This window comes from Camponotus floridanus, unplaced genomic scaffold (assembly GCF_003227725.1).
Source record: "Camponotus floridanus strain SB8 unplaced genomic scaffold, Cflo_v7.5 scaffold50, whole genome shotgun sequence".
NCBI lineage: Eukaryota > Metazoa > Arthropoda > Insecta > Hymenoptera > Formicidae > Camponotus > Camponotus floridanus.
Window position 1 is genome coordinate 1,151,568 of NW_020229659.1, and position 20,305 is coordinate 1,171,872.

The window sequence follows — 20,305 nt, forward strand, 5'->3', positions numbered from 1 at the left end:
ATAACATCTTCATAATTTTATATAAAATGATTTTCTTCTATTTGTCCTAACGAAAGTAATCATATCCAAGCAGTTTCAATATTTTTTTCTACCTTGTAACAAAAATTATAATAACATTTTAATTTAAATTTAAAATTATAATATTATTTTCTAAAATTAAATTAATTTTCCCAGGGATGTGGATTTGCTATATTTAATTTGTTAAATTATTCTAAAAAATATTAAAAATATATGTAAGTGTTGAGGAAAGTGTCAAAATGTTACAATGTAAAGAAGCTATTTCTCGCTTGGATGAATATCATATTTGTATGAAAAATGTAGACCGATGTATCATGATCCTACAAGAGGAGACTGTATCGAATAGGCTTATCGGGATGCAAATAGGCGTTGTTTGGAAAATGATGATGCGAGCCCTTCGAGAAATCGTCCGATTAGTGCACGTCACGCGGAGCGGCACAAGCGGCTCCTTGTCTCTTCCTTCGATGTCCCTTCATGGTTGCGCGAGGTCGTTGACATGAAAAAAAAAAATCTTTCATGAATATGCTTCTTTCATGCTAACGGACACGGAAATAAAGCAAAAAGGAGCATATACGCGAACGGGGATGGGAAGAGTCGAAGGTGTGTTCATCGGGTGGAAAATAAGACCTACTTGTATGTTCGTAGGTGCCCTTTCTCCGCCTATTTCTCCTTTTACAACGAACATTGAACATCAACGTAAGCGTCTACTATACGTAATAAATATTGAAGATTTGATCTACGTACATAATCTGCTGGTTCATCGCTGTTTAATAGTATCATAATATTGTTTACGCGAAATAAACGAAAAAAACTATTTTGCTCGATATTTGAAAAACTCGTTGCATACTTCTTCATTTATTTCTTCAATTCTTACTCATAGGATATCTCAAACTATGCATTTGCATCAGATTTATGAATATTCTATTTTGTGCATGTTTTATGCACTTACATAAACTATTTATATATTAATGCTGATCACCGCAGAAAGAAAAGATTTAAAGATGAAAATTAAAATCTTACGACAGGAGATTACACAATTAAAAAGAACATTTTATTACACACAAACGACTTGCAGATTGCTTAGATAATCCTTTCGTAATAAAAGGAATGCCGATAGTCACGCAAGATGTAGTGTTTCATTTATTATTTCTCTATTTTTTTAACAATGTGAATTTTTAATAATGTTTTCAACAATGTGATAAAATCAATTAATAGTTGAACGCACAAATCGAGTATTTTTTCATACGAAAGGGATACATATATACATTTATATACATCATATATTTCTTTCTCGAAATAACAATTATTAAACATTAAAATCGTGACTTAATATGATAAATTCGCGACCGAAACCACAATAGGAAATCCGCGATGTGGCGTTTCCTTTTTCACGCGACCGATCACCTCTCGCAACCGCTGGCGATGTCAAGGAACTTTCATGAATATGTTCAACTGGTAATACGCACCAGCGCTGTCCAGCATTTTCACCCCCGCCATCTTCCTTCGCCAGAAACACCCTTCACTTTTTCCGATGACTGTACGCTTCTTGGAATTACGGATCTCTCTCGTATAAGAGCATGTGTCTCGTACATGGGTGTGCACGTATGTATGCGTGTGGGTCTGGTCCATTGGTTGTAAGCAGCAGTGTTTCTCAGACATCGGACTCCACAGTTCTCTTTCTTCCTTGGCTACGCTAATAAAGTGAATAATAAATTGGTCGGCGGTTTTAAATGTCCGATAGAGATTAAAAATTGCACAGCTCAATTGTAAAAATGATTAATTTTGCATATAAAAAATATGTACTTTTTTATGCATAGGTTTGACATTATTAGCGTGTAATTTTTGAAGGAAGAAAAAGAAGACGAGAGGAAGGATCGTGTTGAAAGTCGCTTCACTATCACCATCGTATATTTCCTTTGTTCTGCTATCAGAAAGGGGTGGACGGCATTCTCGCTCTTTCAACATAACTCCATCCTGTCGCGCTCCTGTTATTTTAGTTTTACGGACTCTGTGATAACAGCTTTGCTCCGCAGAAGCATATGCCACTTGACACGTACATATTTAAACATGTAAAACATACATTGTAAAAAAAAAATAAAGAAGAGCCTCTTGAAAGATCTGCGAAAATAATGAAAATTATATAAATTAATATAAAAAACGAATTTAACATCACATTACATTAAACATTAAGCATTTAAAGTATTTCATGAATTTTTATAAAATGTTTCAAATAAAACAAAAATTAATTTTTTATACTTATAATATATAATATATATATTAATATATATATATTATACTTATAATATATAATATATATTATACTTATAATATATAATATATATTATACTTATAATATATAATTACTAATTAAATATTAATATTTTAGTTGCTGAAAGTTTAAAATGGAAAGCTTCACAAATAGCTTGATTTTTAATTTTTTTACACATTATTATTGTATAGTCTCTCTTTTCTTTTTCTTTTTATATTATTTGGACTTGTATTTTAACTTGTATTTGGACTTTCGATACAAATTTATGTTGTCATTTTTTAAGAAATGCGTACGCAAGTTTGCTTTATATTAAGCGTCTTCTGGCAGAATATGTCACGTTGCTTGAGTTTTCACATCTCGCAGGCATACACTTCGATACTTCCGACTCTATACAATACATAGATGGACACTCGAACCCGACCAGACCAGTTCGCAGCCAGTCATTCATCTCGTTTTCTCACTTCGTAGTGGCTCGCTTGTTCTATAACCATCGATCCTCGACCGCTGCCAGTTAGATCCTTTCAATTTATTCCTTCTCTACAACATGGGAAGGATCGCTCGCTGTCAGGATCAACGAGCTTTCGTAGCTCACGAAGCCTCTTGAGATGCTAAACGAACGTAACTAAAAAATATTCCAATACACAGCAGTCTTTTGATGCGCAAATGTTGCCATGGAAGATAGAAGGATCTTATCTTTTTATAGATTCATAATTTACTCAAAAGAGCATTTGGAGGGTTTTGCATTTTGTGCAGCTATATTGAATATAAACTTTATCTCTTTTGTAAATTATATATATAACTTAAAAATTATGGATTGATTTGTATGTCCTTTTTTTCATAAAGATTTTTGCCTCAAAGAAGAAATTTGTCTTTAATATTTCATACATATTAGTCATTATATATGCATCTTTCGTATTCATGTTTATTTGAAAGAAATTTACATTAAAATATAATATTTACAAGAACAATGAATGCTTGTTTAAGGAAGTACACAACTGTTTATGAGATATCGAGAAATATAAATAGCTAAAGAAAGACGAGAGGAACAGTGCGTCTGAAAATAATTTGTTAAGGTCGATTCAAGTAAAAGGAGATAATATTAAAGAGATAATACTAACAATAAGTCAATTAAATGGGGTTTCGTTCCAAATGTTAAATATATTCAGTATGCTTTCTCTCAACAGTATTTCGTGGAAAGTAAAGGGCAAAAGGTTTAACGATCTTTTTTGATGATGTGCCTTAATTGGCATAGAGATAGCTTGAATTTCAAATGAGGGGAGATAATTCGGCCATATCCACCGTTATATTACATATTGTTTTCCCGCACAAGTTTTGGTGGAACAAGGAAGTTTGCAATGTTTGTGGCAGAATGAACATCTGCTCAATTAGGCTTCTTAATTTATTCCGATTCATTCATGACTTATGCAAGTGTATAACATAAATGAAAAGAACTCAGTCTTGTTATATACTTCTCTCATCTTTGTAAAAACATTATAGAATGTATAGAAGTATAAATTGAAAAAAATATTTTTTGAGAAAACAATTAGGAGATAGAAAATAAAAAATTCAAGAATATATACATATTAATATAAGCTTATATTCTATTGTACATTTTTATATAAGTGTATTCTTAACAATTTATCTTGTATTTTATCTATAAAGAATAAATTAAAAAAGACTTACAATTTGATGTAATTAAAACAGGAATAATAATATTTATTTTCGGAAGAAATATTTACAACGCAGTGAAAAAAATATATCTTTTCTGACGAATTTAATTATAATCATTGAGAAAATTATCACAAGCAGCGTTTTTCCAAAACGAGAGATTTTCCTTTCATATAACGAAACACATAAAGTGCGAATTGTTACACAAGTAACGTGATTAGCTTCTCGACTCATTATTCACGGTATTGCTGTTCATGAATAAAAAATATCGGGGAAACAAATTATACGTTCTAGGGGTTAACGCGCGAAGGCGAACTTTGGGCACGCTTTCACGTATAAATACACGAGATGCGAGACGCCAAGAGAGTCCTCAAGAGAGGCTTTCCGAGATGAAACGCCCGGATCAAAGGTTCTCCTTTCTCGCGCGCATAGTAATCTTGACTCGCCCGTTGTGTCGAGAGAGAAGAGAGCTCCCTTTGCTCTCTCCCGGAGCCATTGATAAACTCCCAGAGTTCGCGCGCGCTTCCATCCCTTCTCATTCCGCGGGTTGCATAAGTCGTCCTGCAAGCAGGAGCGATTTGCCGAACGACATTGCATCGCGGTGTATTGTATTCATGGCATTAACACCATGATTGCGGTGATCAACCTGCCGGTCGAGAATGTGCCACGTATTCCTTCCACGTGAAATTACGCCAGGTTAATTAATTTTCACGCCCCGGAAAGAGATGAGGTGACGTGAACTCGTTTCCCCTTCTTCCCACGATTATCATTAGCTCCTTCGTGGACTCATCGAATGAGTACTTGCGTAGTTTCAAGGTTGGAAAAGGTGTGAACATTTTTATGCAATTTTTCCATTTTGTAAAAATTATTGCAAGAAATCCTATTCTAGAATAGGATAGAATAAAGTTCTTTAAGTATATGCCTCTGTTTTGTATTAAATATGAATCTCTATCTACTTATATGTATCGGCTTCTAATAATATAAATTGCTCTTCTTATTAATATACTTTGATTACTCTATTTCTGTAATACTGATGCTGATTACTCTATTTTTATAATACTTAAAAAGTATTAATAAATATTAATAAATATTAATAGAAATAATTATTCTATTAATAATTATTCTATTAATAATATTTATTCTATTATTCTATTATTCTTAATAATATTGATTAATAATATTCTATTAATAATATTCTATTAATTATTCTATAATAATCATTTCTATTAAAAATAATCATACATAAAATAGTCATAAAATAAATTTTAAATAATAGAACGTACTATAAATATTTTTACATTAGTAATGATGTTTTTATTTTCAATGCTAATTTTATAAAATTAAAAACAATAGGAATACCTTATAAAACAGTTCGAATTATCATATTCATCGAGCGTGCTTAAGAATCGAGAAATACATCTCGCCTACAATTATCATGAAAAAACTGTAGAAAGATTAAGTAAGTAAGCGAAGCAGAGAAAGAAAGATCTCCTTGATTTTCCATTAGGCATTATCTAGTCTGCAAAGGTCTAGCTTCGGTTATCACAAAATTAATTTGAATAATACCGACCGACACATAATCAACCAATCTCGTTGTTAAAGTCGGTCGATTTATCGCGAGTTATAATTATACGCGCACGATAAATCGCGTGTCGTCATCGCTCGGCGATTAACTAGCCGCCAAACAGAGTTTCACACAAACAAAGCCTCTCTTGCAATGGATCCAACCTACAATCAATCCGACACTGAAATTGTTCCGGAAAGAATAAAAATAAATAATAGCTTGTATCACGCAGCCGCGTTTAAATCGAAGCAAACACATTAAAAGAAAATCATTATTATTTTGCAAAAAACATGGTTAGTTGCATACAAAAAAAATATTTGACAGATAGATCATCTTTGATAAATTGAAGAGTAAAAAGTAAAATTCATTGTCAGAGAGCAGTTCAATGAGAGAGCGAATTAATAACAAATCTTTCGTGATGGCGATGATTTGTAATATGTAATATTAATAAAGAAAGAAAAAGATACATAAAAATACATATTTTTTTCTTAGATTATATTACATAATAAAAGGAACAAATAAGTATTGAAAAAAATAGAGCAATTTTTTTTTTAATTATACGAATCAAAAATGCAAGATAACCCGGAATCGAAAAAAACAGATGCCTTCGAAGAACTACAATATTGCCAAACATGTATGCTATATGGAAAAGATGCATGTATAATGTGAGTGTATATATTAAGGCCTCGGCATCGCTTTTTTCCTGACATCTTACAAACGGGCGGATGAAGAAAGATGACCATGCATAGGGTTACCCTGGAAGAAAAGAAGCGACGATTGTAAACCGAGTCGAGCCCCGGCCTGACCTCCCGGAGGCTGTCCGATAACTTTCAACTGACTCCACAGAAAAATCAGCGTGTGTTATCGCCCGGTCTGCTCGCGTCAATCCATGTTATCTTCGTTGCGGATATATGGCAGCCAGAAACCGTCATGGGTGGCGTGAATATGTCTGTACAACTCAAGTATAAATCAGATTTTTCTCTGCGTCCTCACATCTCGTCGACTCGCCATTTTTTTTTCAAAAGGTATTGGAAAGGTTGCGTGACGTTTATTACAATGTTTGCGATAAAGTCTACGCTTGTTGCGTATTGCACTTCTCTAAACGATATATAATATAGAAATATAATTCTAAAAATGATTCTTCGAAAAATGGAATCGTCAAACATTTTCTGAAGCCCCTTTTAGTAATATAATATACTTAATGTCAATTAAAATCTGGAACTCAGGACTCTTATTTTTGAAAGGATCATATTATGCGGAATGGGCAAATGTTTAATGTGAATATGATATTCGAAAAGGAAATGAAAAAAAAAACAATCGTTCTAATCAATCGCTGACGTTGATTTGTGTACTCATTTTTCACAAAAATGCATAATTTCTGCTTACTTATCGCCAAGTCGAGCAAATCACTATAAATGCATTATCATAATAATCTGAACCTTGATGATCATCATCAAGCTCAGATTATTTGAAATATTACGATTATGAATGTAAATTGTGCATATTTATAATTTTGAAAGTTGTATTTTTTAATTATGAAATATTGAATAATTTTTTTATAAATTATATATGTTTTAAATATTTATATATTAAATATACTAATGTAATATTTTGTATATTCAACATAAATGTTTATGTCGAATAGAAAAAAATCTTGAAAAATTGTTTTTAATAATATTTCAATGTGATATCAATAATTGAAGTCCGTCTATTATATTTATTTATTTGATCTCTTATTTTGATGATATCAAAGCTATAATCTTCATATTGCTCTTATAAGCTCTAACAGCTTGTGATTCATCGGAATCGAAGAGATGATTTATATTATGTAAAATACAGAATGGAATACAATTTAATAAACGAGTCATGCGCGCAGAGACCAAGTCGCAACAGCATCGTAACGAGTAAGAACTACGCCTTATGAGTCGGACTGTACGTAAATTTGTATCAATTGCCGGTACAGCTGCTTCAATTTATTGTGGGATTAGAAACAATGAGTGGGGTCAAATGGTCCCTTCTTGTTATAATGTTCCAACCCTCGTTGGCGTCGGTCATGACGTCACTTTGTCTCCGAAATTATCAGCCGTCCATTTAATATTTTTACGTTCTCGATAATTTAAAAACTAAATTCTTTACTCATATTTATCAGAAATGATAAGACGATACATGTATAGACTTTTATCTTTTATTAAAAATACAAAAATAGCATTCGGTGAAGAAATGTTCGATATTGTCGGTAAGCTGACTTTTTCTTTTAATGAATATGCAATTAGTAGTATTCTTTAGAAAAAGGAAAAGTTGGATTTATTTTTTTTTAATGAATATGCAATTAGTAGTATTCTTTAGGAAAAGGAAAAGTTGGATTTATCTTTTTTAATTAGATCGTTAACTAATTTTCAATCATAAATGAGAGAAAGTAAAAGTTAGTCGATTAAAAAAATGCTATATTTAAAAAAAAATTATTGTGACTAGATTTTAAAATACATACATACGTGTATTCTTTATTTTATTTTTTATTTTTCCATGTGAAATTCAAACATTTATTGTAATGAGGAAGAGATTTGTCATCGAAAAATATTGTCAGCAATATATTTAATTGTCTAACAAAAATTTGAATATATTTATTTATGAAAACATTGTCTTTTTGATGTTTTAAAGATTTAAAATACAGGTAAAAAATGATAGCCGTTCGATTAGATCCAAACTATACAATGGATGATCAAACATTGTTTTTACTCGGAATTTTGAAGAGTTGGCAGGTGCGATGTAGCAATGTATGGACCCGCGTCGTCCTGAAGATAATTCCGGAGGTTCGGAGGGGCCACGTCCTCTGTTTTGGCTCTCCATTTGATCCATAAATATCACAAGGTTAACAGCGAGTTTTAGTCACGATGGTTCTCGCGTGCCGAAATCTTTTCATATTCAACAGGATGGGCAATTATCCAATAACAATTTCAACAAATGAATAGCATAATTATTACACATATTACTTGTTACAATAATAGTAAAAAATGGCATTACAGAAAATTAGAAGAGAGAAGAGAGCAAAAAAAAAACAGAAAGAAAGAGAGAGCGAGAAATAACATATTTCATAAGACATCTTTCTCCAAGACAAGATTAATCTCGTTGCAATGTACATAGGATTGAAAAACAAGTTTCCAACGGAATTGTCGCCCGGGTAAAAGTCAAGATAAGAGTGTAGTGGAGATAAAAAAAATTCCTTAAGGATGCATTACATATGCGAGAGATGGAACGGTCGGACGCCTCGTCGTCGCCTTTCGCCGCCTCTCGCCATTTCTTTCTACCCGCGCTCCTCTCTCTTCTCTTTCCTTTCTGTTTATTTTTTTTTTATTTTTTTTTTATTATTTCTCGTTTCTTTGCCCTGGGTTGACATCGTCGTCACGTAGCAGACTTCCTATGAACCGCGTGCTTTCCTGAATACCTAACTCCCAATCCTGCCGCGGCGATCCTTCTCACGAGGAATCCCGGGGAGAGAGAATATATCTCGGGTTTTCTATAAAACAGGATTTTATGTATATGTGTGACATGCTTTTCTACATAACGCTTTTACGTTGCAGTGGAACGGTGCGTTAACAAAACAGGCGTCACGTATGATTTGAACTTTTACTTGTCATGAGATATATGAGTCATGATGTCTGAGACTTGTCTGTTTTTATGTGCAACCTGCACGCTTGCAGTTGATGGGTGGATAGGGAAAATGCAGGAAAATGCTTTACATTTGATAAAAAATTATTATCTACACCACATTTATCGAAATATACGTGAATCGAGAATTTAAAAGAAACCACATGAAATACTATTTTTTATTTTTTAATCCCAATGAGACATATTTAAATAAAATTGTTAAATACATGCGAATCTGATATGCACCTGATATAGCATGTAACGAGCTTGTACTCGTAAAAATGTTCTTGTTTATAGTATCTCCTAATTCCTTTATAAATTTACAATCGTGTCTCTCGAATTATAAATTCACTCACGTGCGCATTTCCTCGTAAAATGTTACACCGATTTTCGCAGACAACAGACAATACATTTATATACATTATCCTCGCGATTGGAACTAGCAAGATTAACGCGACTTTCATTATCTTGAAGATTAATTATATTTTGCGCTGATAATCGCGATTATATATTCATTGAAATTTCATTTTTGATTTTAATATATAATTTCTTTTTTAATGATTATATTTAGCATAAAGATGCGTATTTTCAACATAGTAAAGAATTTTCGAAATATATATATTTTAAAATGTCACAATAAAAACGCTCTCTTCTTCCTAGAAATTGTCCAATTGAAGGATCGAGGTTTAGACTAATCAATCGTCTTGACAATGAATTACTTTGTCTGGTAAAAATCATAGTACTTGGGTCTATCATTATGTTCCACATCATCATTGAAATCTTTTTAAATTGCCTTTTAATTTCGATATATGAATTATTTTTTAAATAAACACCTAGCATTAAGATACTTTGAAAATATCAGAAAATTTCCGAAATATTTATAAAAATGTCAGGATCAAACGCTTTCTTCTGGAGATCATTTTAATTGGAGGGTCAAGGTGAAGTGCTTTAATCAATCGCCTCTGACAATAAATCATTTTGTCCGGTAAAGATCACAGTGCTCGAGTCTATCGATCATCGAGGCGATCGGCTGGTAGCGATGGATACGGTCGCACTTTCAATCGCTGTCGTTAACAATTATGGCGTTGCCCTAACGGTTTTCGCGTCTGTAAAAATGCGTCTCGTTCGTCTCGCGTACAACGCGAGTGCACACGTATTTGTCGCACACGTTATACACCTCGCCGCGGCACAAGACTCTCTTTCGATACTCGCTCCTTTTCAAGGTGAGTCTTCGGGGTCCATTCACACGCACGCCGCGCTGTCGTCGTACGTGCACGCATCGTACACACACATATACACACAAAACCACAAATTAAGTCTCACACGCGAGCTCCTTCACCGACACAACCATATATGAACCACGGGCTTTCAAGCGACTCGGGCACAAGGTACAGTCTCTTTGACAAGTGCGCCTTCCGACTTGAGAAAAGTGCGGTCCTTCGTCCTTCTTTTTTTAGCTGTTATGCACATGAACGTAAGATGGTCGTCCATCTCGAAGGAATATAGCCCAAGCGCGAAATTAGCGGTGATATAAAATTTTTATGCGATCAAGCGATAATCAATTATAATAATAGTTTAATGGTAAAAGTGCATTTATAAAGTCTAGCTGAATAATTCATTATCAGACTCTTTGCATGTGTCTTATAACAAACAATACATCTGAATGAAATAAAAATGATATAATTTCTCAGGTATATTTTTTTCAAAAATTTCTACCGCTTATTTTGCTACTTAAATGGGATCAATTTTCCTTCGCGTTTAAAAAAAAAAAGAAAAAATCAATCGCATCGAATTAATAGAACCGACAGACAACGCGAATCGATCGGGAGTTGAATAATAAGATTGGACGCACGTTTATGGGCGTCTCGTAAAAGTGATTTCTCGCAGACGAGGAAGGATGCGCGTTCGCGAGCGGCATAAGTTCACATTTATATTCTTAAACGGGACATCCTGCGTGTAAAGCCCGGCGGCGGATACGCGCGGTTGTGTCGTCGCCGACAAGACGGACAGCGAGAAGACGAGACTGGCCCCTACGACTTATTGAATCCGCAGGACCGCATCAGGAATAGTCGCGACTGCGAATGACAAGACGTGGCTGCGAAATATTTATTCCCTTCCTGGCTGCATCCGAGGCGGGACGTCCGAGGAAAACCCGATCGCAGGCTCCTCCTGGGAAATATACGTACATGTAACGTTCATATATTTATATAAACGTGGAAATTTTAAATAACTTTTGGAATTTTCTTGCAGGACGTATATACTCTTCCTAGAGCAAATATATGAATATAACTTTAACGAGGCAGGAGATTTTATTTCTCCCGTACTATTTTTGTAGTAAACGTACTTTAATTAAGAACATAAATATTTCTCCAGACATTTTTACGTAATCTTTTTTTTTTATTTTTTGATGTAAAATATGCATTCGAGTCCTGTGCCTTTCCTGCATCGTCCTTCTCTCGCCAATATCATCAAATATTTTGCTTTTGTGAGAACCTGAAGTATTTACGATGTCGAAAGCAGACTTTGTAATGACGATGGTGCCCTCGAGGAAATTAGCCGCCGCGTTTATTTTAACGCAACCGACACATGGAAGCGGGTAATAAGGTAGTTCGCGTCTCGTTGTCCTTTTTAAGCTGGAATTTATGTAAATCAACAGTATGGTGTAAAATCCTTTCGACTTGGAAGAAATAATTTTCCACCTGAATATCATCCTATTAGATTGGGTGAAGCACCTTGATTCCTTATTGCGGAAATAGAATTGTATGTCAAATATTTATTATTAGTAAAGTCAGATTAAGATCTCGCGAAGCCCTATATATACAAGCGCTAAATAAAATATAACGGCCTTCCTATTCCTGCAATCTATTCGAATAATTTATTTTAGAATCACACGATATATCATAGAATTTCAAGTAAAAAATAAAGAGATAGAATGAAAAAAATTATAGAATATATTAATTATAAAAGAATATTAATTCACAGAATAAAAATTTATTTTTTATAATGAGTTGTACGTTTGGACGACAAAAAATTTTGATTAAAAATGATGATTGATGGAGATTGATTTAAGATTTGGAATATGTTTATGTAAAATATATATATATATATATATATATATATATATATATATATATATATATAGGTATATATATATCATTAAAAATTTCATGTTACACAATTAATTCGTGTTTAATAAATATGAAACACCGACTTATAATTAAATCTGAAGAAATCTTTTAAACGAATATGTGTCATTAGCGTGCAATAACATCGCTATTTTTAATTGTCATGAGTGTATAAAAAAACATTCATCTAGAAAACAGTAAACAGCGTAACGTCATAATGATTTGCCATTTTCAATCGTCATTAATACATATTTATAAATAACCGTTGTAGTAGGAGATTAACGTATCATCGCACGCATATTAAATGATTGATGATATTCTGCTTATTTATCGAGCAAGAAACATATACAACTGTGTTTGTGTAACATTGTACGCATTAGTAGAAAATTTTCCGCTAGATTGTTGATACGTCTGTTTTTTTATCCATAGTAAAACGATCATGTTTAGATTTCAAAATGTATGCATCGATATGTACAAGATGTTGAAATAACAGAATTAAGAAATATGAGATATTTTATGTCATTAAATTTTGAGGATATTAATTTCTTTTGAACAAAGTGATTCCAATTTCAAAGCATCATTACAAGAAAATTTTAGCGATATTTTCGAGATGATTATCAGTTATATATTGCACCAAATATATTAACAATTAAGAGAATGAGATCTTTTTCCTCAAATATCATTACAATATTTTTTTATATTTATTTAAATATATCTAGATTAGAATTTTTTCTAAAACATGTATTTCATAAGAAAAAAATTTTTTCCGCGTTTTTGAGAATTTGGAATATCTATTTTTCGCACAAATCTTCTCAAGAAAATACGGCTTTGTTTGCGAAAGACGACGTAAGGCTTGTATTCGCGAGAGGATACGTGCCGTTTGGATTTCTTCTTATCGGCTCCGGCGCGATTTTCCTTGTGCACTGTATGCATGCATGCATGTATGTATGCATGCGCAGTTCTGCATATTCGTTCGTATCGCATTGATATACAAAGAGCGAGAGGCAGAGACTGCAGACGAGACGTGATAAAGAGAATTACGATACTACGTGGGGCAGCGATGCTGAACGCCCCGAGAACGACGTTGCACTATTCATAACGCGGTCTATATCGGGCTCGTTGACGACTGAAAAGTTAAATGCGAATCGAAATGAATGAAATTGCGTGCCGGTATGTAGAAGACGGCCGACAGGTGGAGTCTACTCCTTGCTCGTGTGCCTGTGCGATTTCATCCTATTTATAAGTTCTTCGTATTTCAGCAGATGGTGCAGCATGAAAAACCAGTCGTGACATTAAGAACTTATTTCATAAGCGTAGCAACAATTTCTTTAACATTCCGTGCTATAGTTATTTCGATGTTTGTCGAGATTAAGAACGTTTGAACAAGACGATTCGAGAGAGAGAAAACTGAAAATAATTTTTTTCTACTATAATATTTAAGAGGACATTAGTAGGATGTTTCTGAAAAAACTTGGAAAATCTCGAATTCTCAGGGAAAATCAGATTTTTTCTCATTTCTTTTATATCTGGAAAAATAAGGAATTCTCATTGGAACTGGGGATTTTTCTAAAATTCTTCTTTTTTTATAAAATTGAATATGCAATACATATTTTTTATTGTAATTTTTAATGATAAGGAAATGAAAATTTTAAAAAATGCTTGTTTTTTGCAAGTCAATTTTTTCGATATATTTAGAAATCTAATACTTAAAATACTCTGTGTTTTTCCTTCATATGAATGAAAAAAACATTAGGAAACGCATACAATAAATTTATTTTAGAAAGTTACACTAAAAAATCTTGAAAATGATTTTTTTCTAAAACATTTTAAATAAAAAAATATCTGAAAATTCAAGAATTTTTGTTTAAATTTGAGTAGACATCCCCCTCCCACTGATTAAATTCTCTGAAAAGAAAATTTAATTCTGAAGATTGATATATGTAATCGTTTCACTTTAAGATTGTACAACTCTACATAAAATTAATTAATTAAAAAAATGTAACATATGTTACGTAAAATAAAATATTAATAAAAATAAATATTAATATTAATAAAATAAATAAATAAACATAAAATATAAAATTGATAAATATTGATAAATACTGATCTTAATATTAATATTAATAAAATATTTTATTATTTATTTGCATCAGTCTGTTTAATAACTGCTGAAATTGCATCGTTGAGTAGTTAAAATAGCCAATTAACTCATTACTTTCTTCTAGATTCTAAAATACTTTTTATTCGTCGTTAATTTGAAAGATTACTCCTAATTGCCTTACAATAAGATAAATAATAAATACAATATGTAAGAAAAAAAGAAAACATGTAAAACCGTACTTGCACAAGCACAGTATATTATCTCTTCGGCTGGCAAAAGCGCGTATAAATTTAATTTACAGTACGTTTCATTAGGGCAGTTCGCAGCTTATTATTAGTACATGTAACGTATAATTTACAGCAATGTAAATATAGCGATAGGAATGAGATTAACCCGCAAGATCGTTCACGCGGAGAGAATACCCATAGGAAGGAGCCATCCCCTCGCATCCCCGTGCAACCACCTATATAATCCCCGGCGGCGACGAGCCTAATCTCTCGTAATCGACACGAGGGAGAGAGGATTATGCGAACAATGATTACGAGCGACGAAGCAACGCGGCGCGTCCACCTCCCACATTCCGCGAGAGACGATTTCAACTCCAGCGAGGCGCGGTCTCAGTTGTGCGGCGGGCGACCGAAAGGAAGAAAAAAAAAAAGATCTTTTATCGTTTATTAGGCATGCCAGACGCTTGCATAAACCGCGGTCGAGACGCGCGCCGCATAAGAGAATTAGCCGCGCGCAAGACCTCCGGCTAGGACGACGATCGTTATTTACAGGCCGCGATTGGCCGATTCGCTTTAAGCGTGATGGGCCTCAAGTGGTTAAGAGTGACGCTGACGTTTAATGACAAGCGCCTGCTGTTGAAAATTGCCGGCTAACAACCGGCTACTTACAAAGTCCGCTGCGGGTGACCGTTACATCAAGCGAGTCGTAAAGCAATCGGAAAGCGAAAAACCCCGCGGCGCGGCGTGGCCTGCGACCCGTTAGATTTGCAATCGCATCGGCGAACCACACTCCACGCGAGTAAAAGTAACGCAAATGCGGAAGAGATGGGGCTTTAACATCAGCTAAACTTCAACCTTGCCTTAATCGATTCCTCCGTCCATTTTTTCAACTGGGGTTACTTCGATTAAGGAGATGTCAAATCACTTGAGAAAAACACCGAGAGCTGCGCGAGATATCGTTAATTTCGAATTCTTTATACACCTTTTTTTATTTTCGATATTTTATTTATGCTATGAGTCAGTTCAATATTTTATTTATATCATCATGAGTCACGTAAAATGAAGATCGAAAAATGTAACGCAAATATATTCGTGTATTGAGATGCTAATTTTATTATTGCAGCTTTTTTTATTCAATTGACGTCCGAGCAAAAGAAACATAATAAACGTATATAATACTTGATGTTGTGTAATGAGATAACGAGATATGAATTAATTACGTGAATTACTATTCAAGAAAATACGAGAAAAACGATGAGATTTAATTCTACAGAAAATACTTAGAAAAAAAATATGATGAATCAAATTGTTTCATAAGATGTAAAATGCATAAAATTAAAATAAAATTCCGAGAAATTTAAAATATTATAATTCTGCAAATTTATGACTTTAAAAGAATGACAATATATGATAGTAATATTATCTTTCCAAGCGTGACATGTGTGCGTGCAAAATATCGGCAGTATCGAATAACAGCGGAGAGAATAATAAAAATCGCTGTATTTGCAATAGCTACGTTCACGATGTGCGGCCGACACGATTGAAATGCCACAGCGTGCGCTCTTCGCCAACGTGAATTACAAAAAGGCCTTCGATGAAAAAGAAACAGGCGCCATAATGGATTTTCCGCGATGAGCAGGGTCAAGGGACTCCAAATTTAAAAGGAATTAGAAAAATATATATTTCAAGATCAAGCATATTAAAATTTCAAATTTATAGCTTTACAATTAAGCTACAATTGAATAATAATAATTTTTAATAAAGTAGAATAATAATTTTTAATAAAGTGGAATAATAATTTTTAATAAAGTGAAATAAGTAACTCACTAAAATTTCCTCGTTAAATTCATGATAAGTAACATTAGATAAAACTTTATGAGAAATTAATTTGATAAACGATAGCGCTTTATTAAATTAGAAATTGCTAATCAAGCAGAATTGTCATATATTAATAATGTTGATTTTCACCTCTAGGTGCAAAATATCATGCCTTTACTTACTATTTAGAATTGTAAATTATTTAATTAATATATTCTACTTTCGTTTAATTACTTTCGTTTAATTAAACATTAACATTTAATGATCAAGTTATCATCAGGTATTCGCGCAAACGAGGAGATTACAATAAGAGAAAAAAAGAGCTGTTTAAAAGTTGTTTTTGCGTTGAATAATGTCCAATTACACTCGCATTAGCCGTGTTTTTGCAATTTCCTCTCGTGGTGACCGGATTAAGCAGAAAACCAAGCAAATACCCATGGATACGCGCGATTTGTCGACGGAAGTTGAGAAACTTGACGGCGGATCCAAGGCGAACTGGAATAGCGGGTCGTGCTGAAAACCCGCCCGGCTATTTACTCAATCATGCTTACAGATACACGATGCGTATCTGAGATCCTGCTCTGTATAATGATATGCGGTTGGTGGATGTGTACTGATAAATAACGACATGTCGAATTAAACGAACCAGTCGCGCGATGATTTTGACAAGCGATGCATAAAACACAGCCACCAATAAACGGCCGAGAAATTAGCTTTCAATCGCGGTTACGATCGACGACGATAATATGATGTTGATCTAAACGCAAATAACGTATAAGTATCAATTTGTATTTATCTTATATTTGGCTATTCATTGATTATTTTTTTCTTTCGAGGCGAAACTTGAATCTATCGTTAGGATTGCTTAGAATTAAATGGCGATGATTGCTAAGTAACGATATTGGAAATGCTAATTTTTTACTTGGAAAGCACGCAGTTGATTCTTAAATTTTATATTATTAAGTTTATTTTTTGATATGATTAAAAAAAGTAGTAAAATTTATAATAATTAGCTTATATTCTTAGAAGCGTAATTAACTGTGTTTAAATGTTAAACTGATTTTACTTTGGATATAAGTGAATAAAATCCAATTTTTGAATCGAATTAATATTTAATTACATAAATGTCTGCTAAAGTAAATGATTCTTGCATGCTTTGCGTGAATAATTTTAGATTCCGGATATCTTGGGATAAAAATCGTAGCAGCAGTGAGATCAGAAATGCAAATTATACTCATGGTAAAAAAGTTGTACCTGCCCCATTGAAATAACTCCACGAAATTTTTTTTGGATTTTTAAGGAACAATTTTATTTTTAATGTCGAAATGAAGATAGTCAAGATGCTAATAAATACGTTGGCCAATCGAATTGAAGAAAAAAACAGAAGCATCGAAGTTTTTGATTTATGTATGAGATTCTTCGCTTGGCTACATATTTAGCGTATGACCAATTAAACTAATTAAACTAATTAATAAGAACGAATTTATAACACATGATTAATCAAAAACTGCACTTTTATTATAGATTTCTTTAGTAGAATTTTTCTGAAATTCTATTAAAGAAATCTACAATGAGAGTAAAATTTTTCAATGATTCTTGATGAATCATGTGTTATAAATTCGTTCTTTATTAATTAATTTAATTAGTTTAATTGGTCACACGCTAAATACGTAAGATAAAATTCTAATCTATTTATTTAAATACTAAGATATCTCTAATGAGATAAGAGTTTTTTAATTGTAGAAGAAATTATATTATCTATTAATATTTATAAGTATTTTATAACTTTGTTATCTCAAATTTATAATATTATACCTATGAAGAAACACATTGATTTTTGATATCCGTTTTTTATTTCTCATCACGATATTTGCATGAAATTGAAGCACACGCGATCACTGTCACAAGTTCCGTGGGAATCTGGTGATTCGATCATTCGCGTTGTCCATCTACTCATTTTCCCGATTCCCCATTATTATTACAACCCGCATGATGACGCTCCCGCGTGCTACCCCGTTCAAATGTGATTTAGAAATTGCCTGCTGCTCTCCTCTCCCATCCCGTCGCCACCCTTAAGTTGCATTAATGCTTCGGTACCAGACGACCAGGTCGCGTGTTGCTGACATACGGGCTCCTCAATTGGTATAAATTGCCGCGGACTCCGACGACGGCCGATAAGAGTATTTTGTCGCGTAGCCCCGTATATTGTAGTACGTCATACGATTAAACGAAACAGATTAAAATATCTCGAAGCATGCCGGATATGTAGAGCAACAATCTACTTGTCTGTCAATATATTTGTTAATTGTACACAGAAAAAAAAAAGAGAGTGTCAAATCAAATGTTATATATTTAAACGAACGCATTCATTGTTTCGTATATACGAAACAATTTATAATCGTCTTAGAAGAATTTAATAATTTTAAATTTCAACAATATCATAGTCTTATTTTAATATTGTAATTGTCACCTCAAGAATATATAATTATTTAATTCTACTTTAAGAAAATTATAATCTTTGATTTAAAAATGTTATTTTCTATCTAACATTGTTTCTTTTCCATTCAAGAAAATTAAATTTCAATTATAAGGATATATTTTTCTTGATTGAACTACATAAAATGGCTTCATTCAAGTAAGCAATTAGTCAAAATTATATATTTTTCTTTAACTAACGCAATATAATCTTATTTCAAGATTTCTATATTAAAACTAAATATATTTTCAAAACAAGAATGTTCTTTTAATATTATATTTTATTTTCGTGTTTCATTAAAATGTTATCGTTCTAAAATCATAATTTTCAATCATGAATAAAGAGAAGAAACTCGGTAGAGAAGCTTAGCAATTATGCTAAAACGAAATATGACATTCCACTGCTAAAGCAGTAGTTGTAATATTTGAAAATAATGGCTACGTATATATTATAATATTTTAATATATCATATTTATATTATATTTATATTATATTTATATTTTATATTTTATTATATTTATGTTTTATTATATTACATTTTATGTTATAACATTTTAATATTAAAGGTTACATTTTTCATAAAAAAATTTCTGTATGATAATCTGTAACAATTTATTTACATATATGTTCGATACAAAAGATAAGAAAATGAATAAAACTTGTACAGCGAAATAATACGTTAGGCTCTCGTACGCTCTTGATGATCACGTTAAAGTCAAATAATTTTGGAGAAATTCGAGAATATAAAAAATATGCTAATCATCGTAAGAAATGAAGTCATATAAGCACACATTCTTAAAATATAAAAAGTAAACGAAGGGGAAATGCAAATATGCCAGAAATATGATTTAATATGATTCTGGCGATCTTTCATTACGTTTCTCATTAGTTGCGTAATTCTCGCATCACCTCTTCATTATACAAGCGTCGATTTTCGCCGTACAATTTACTGATGTGATAAGCACATATTTCGGCGAATGCATCGGCGAGGATTTTGCGAATTTGCCGCGGCTCGAATCCTCGAAAATACGCCAACCGCAACGAAAGCCGACGCCGAGGAAGTGAAGAAGAGGAGGAAGAGGAGTAAAGAAAAAAAAAAAAAAACAGAAAGATGTAAAAGAAGAAGCGACGCGCGGGGCCGGGGGCCGCGAGGGAAGAAGTAAGAGTCGTAAAACGGGTTCTCTTCTGGCCCCCAGGGGTCCCTTCTTGCTGGCCTTTTTACACGGAGGCCTCTCCACGATCTTTCATGTTAAACGCCGCGATGCTGCAACGAGCGCGCGCTCGCTCGACGTGGAAAAGTCCATGATTTCCGGTTTCAACGACGGCGATATTTCGCGCAAACGTATCGGATTTTCGCACTTTGTATGTGCTTGATACGTTGAAAAATTCGTGCG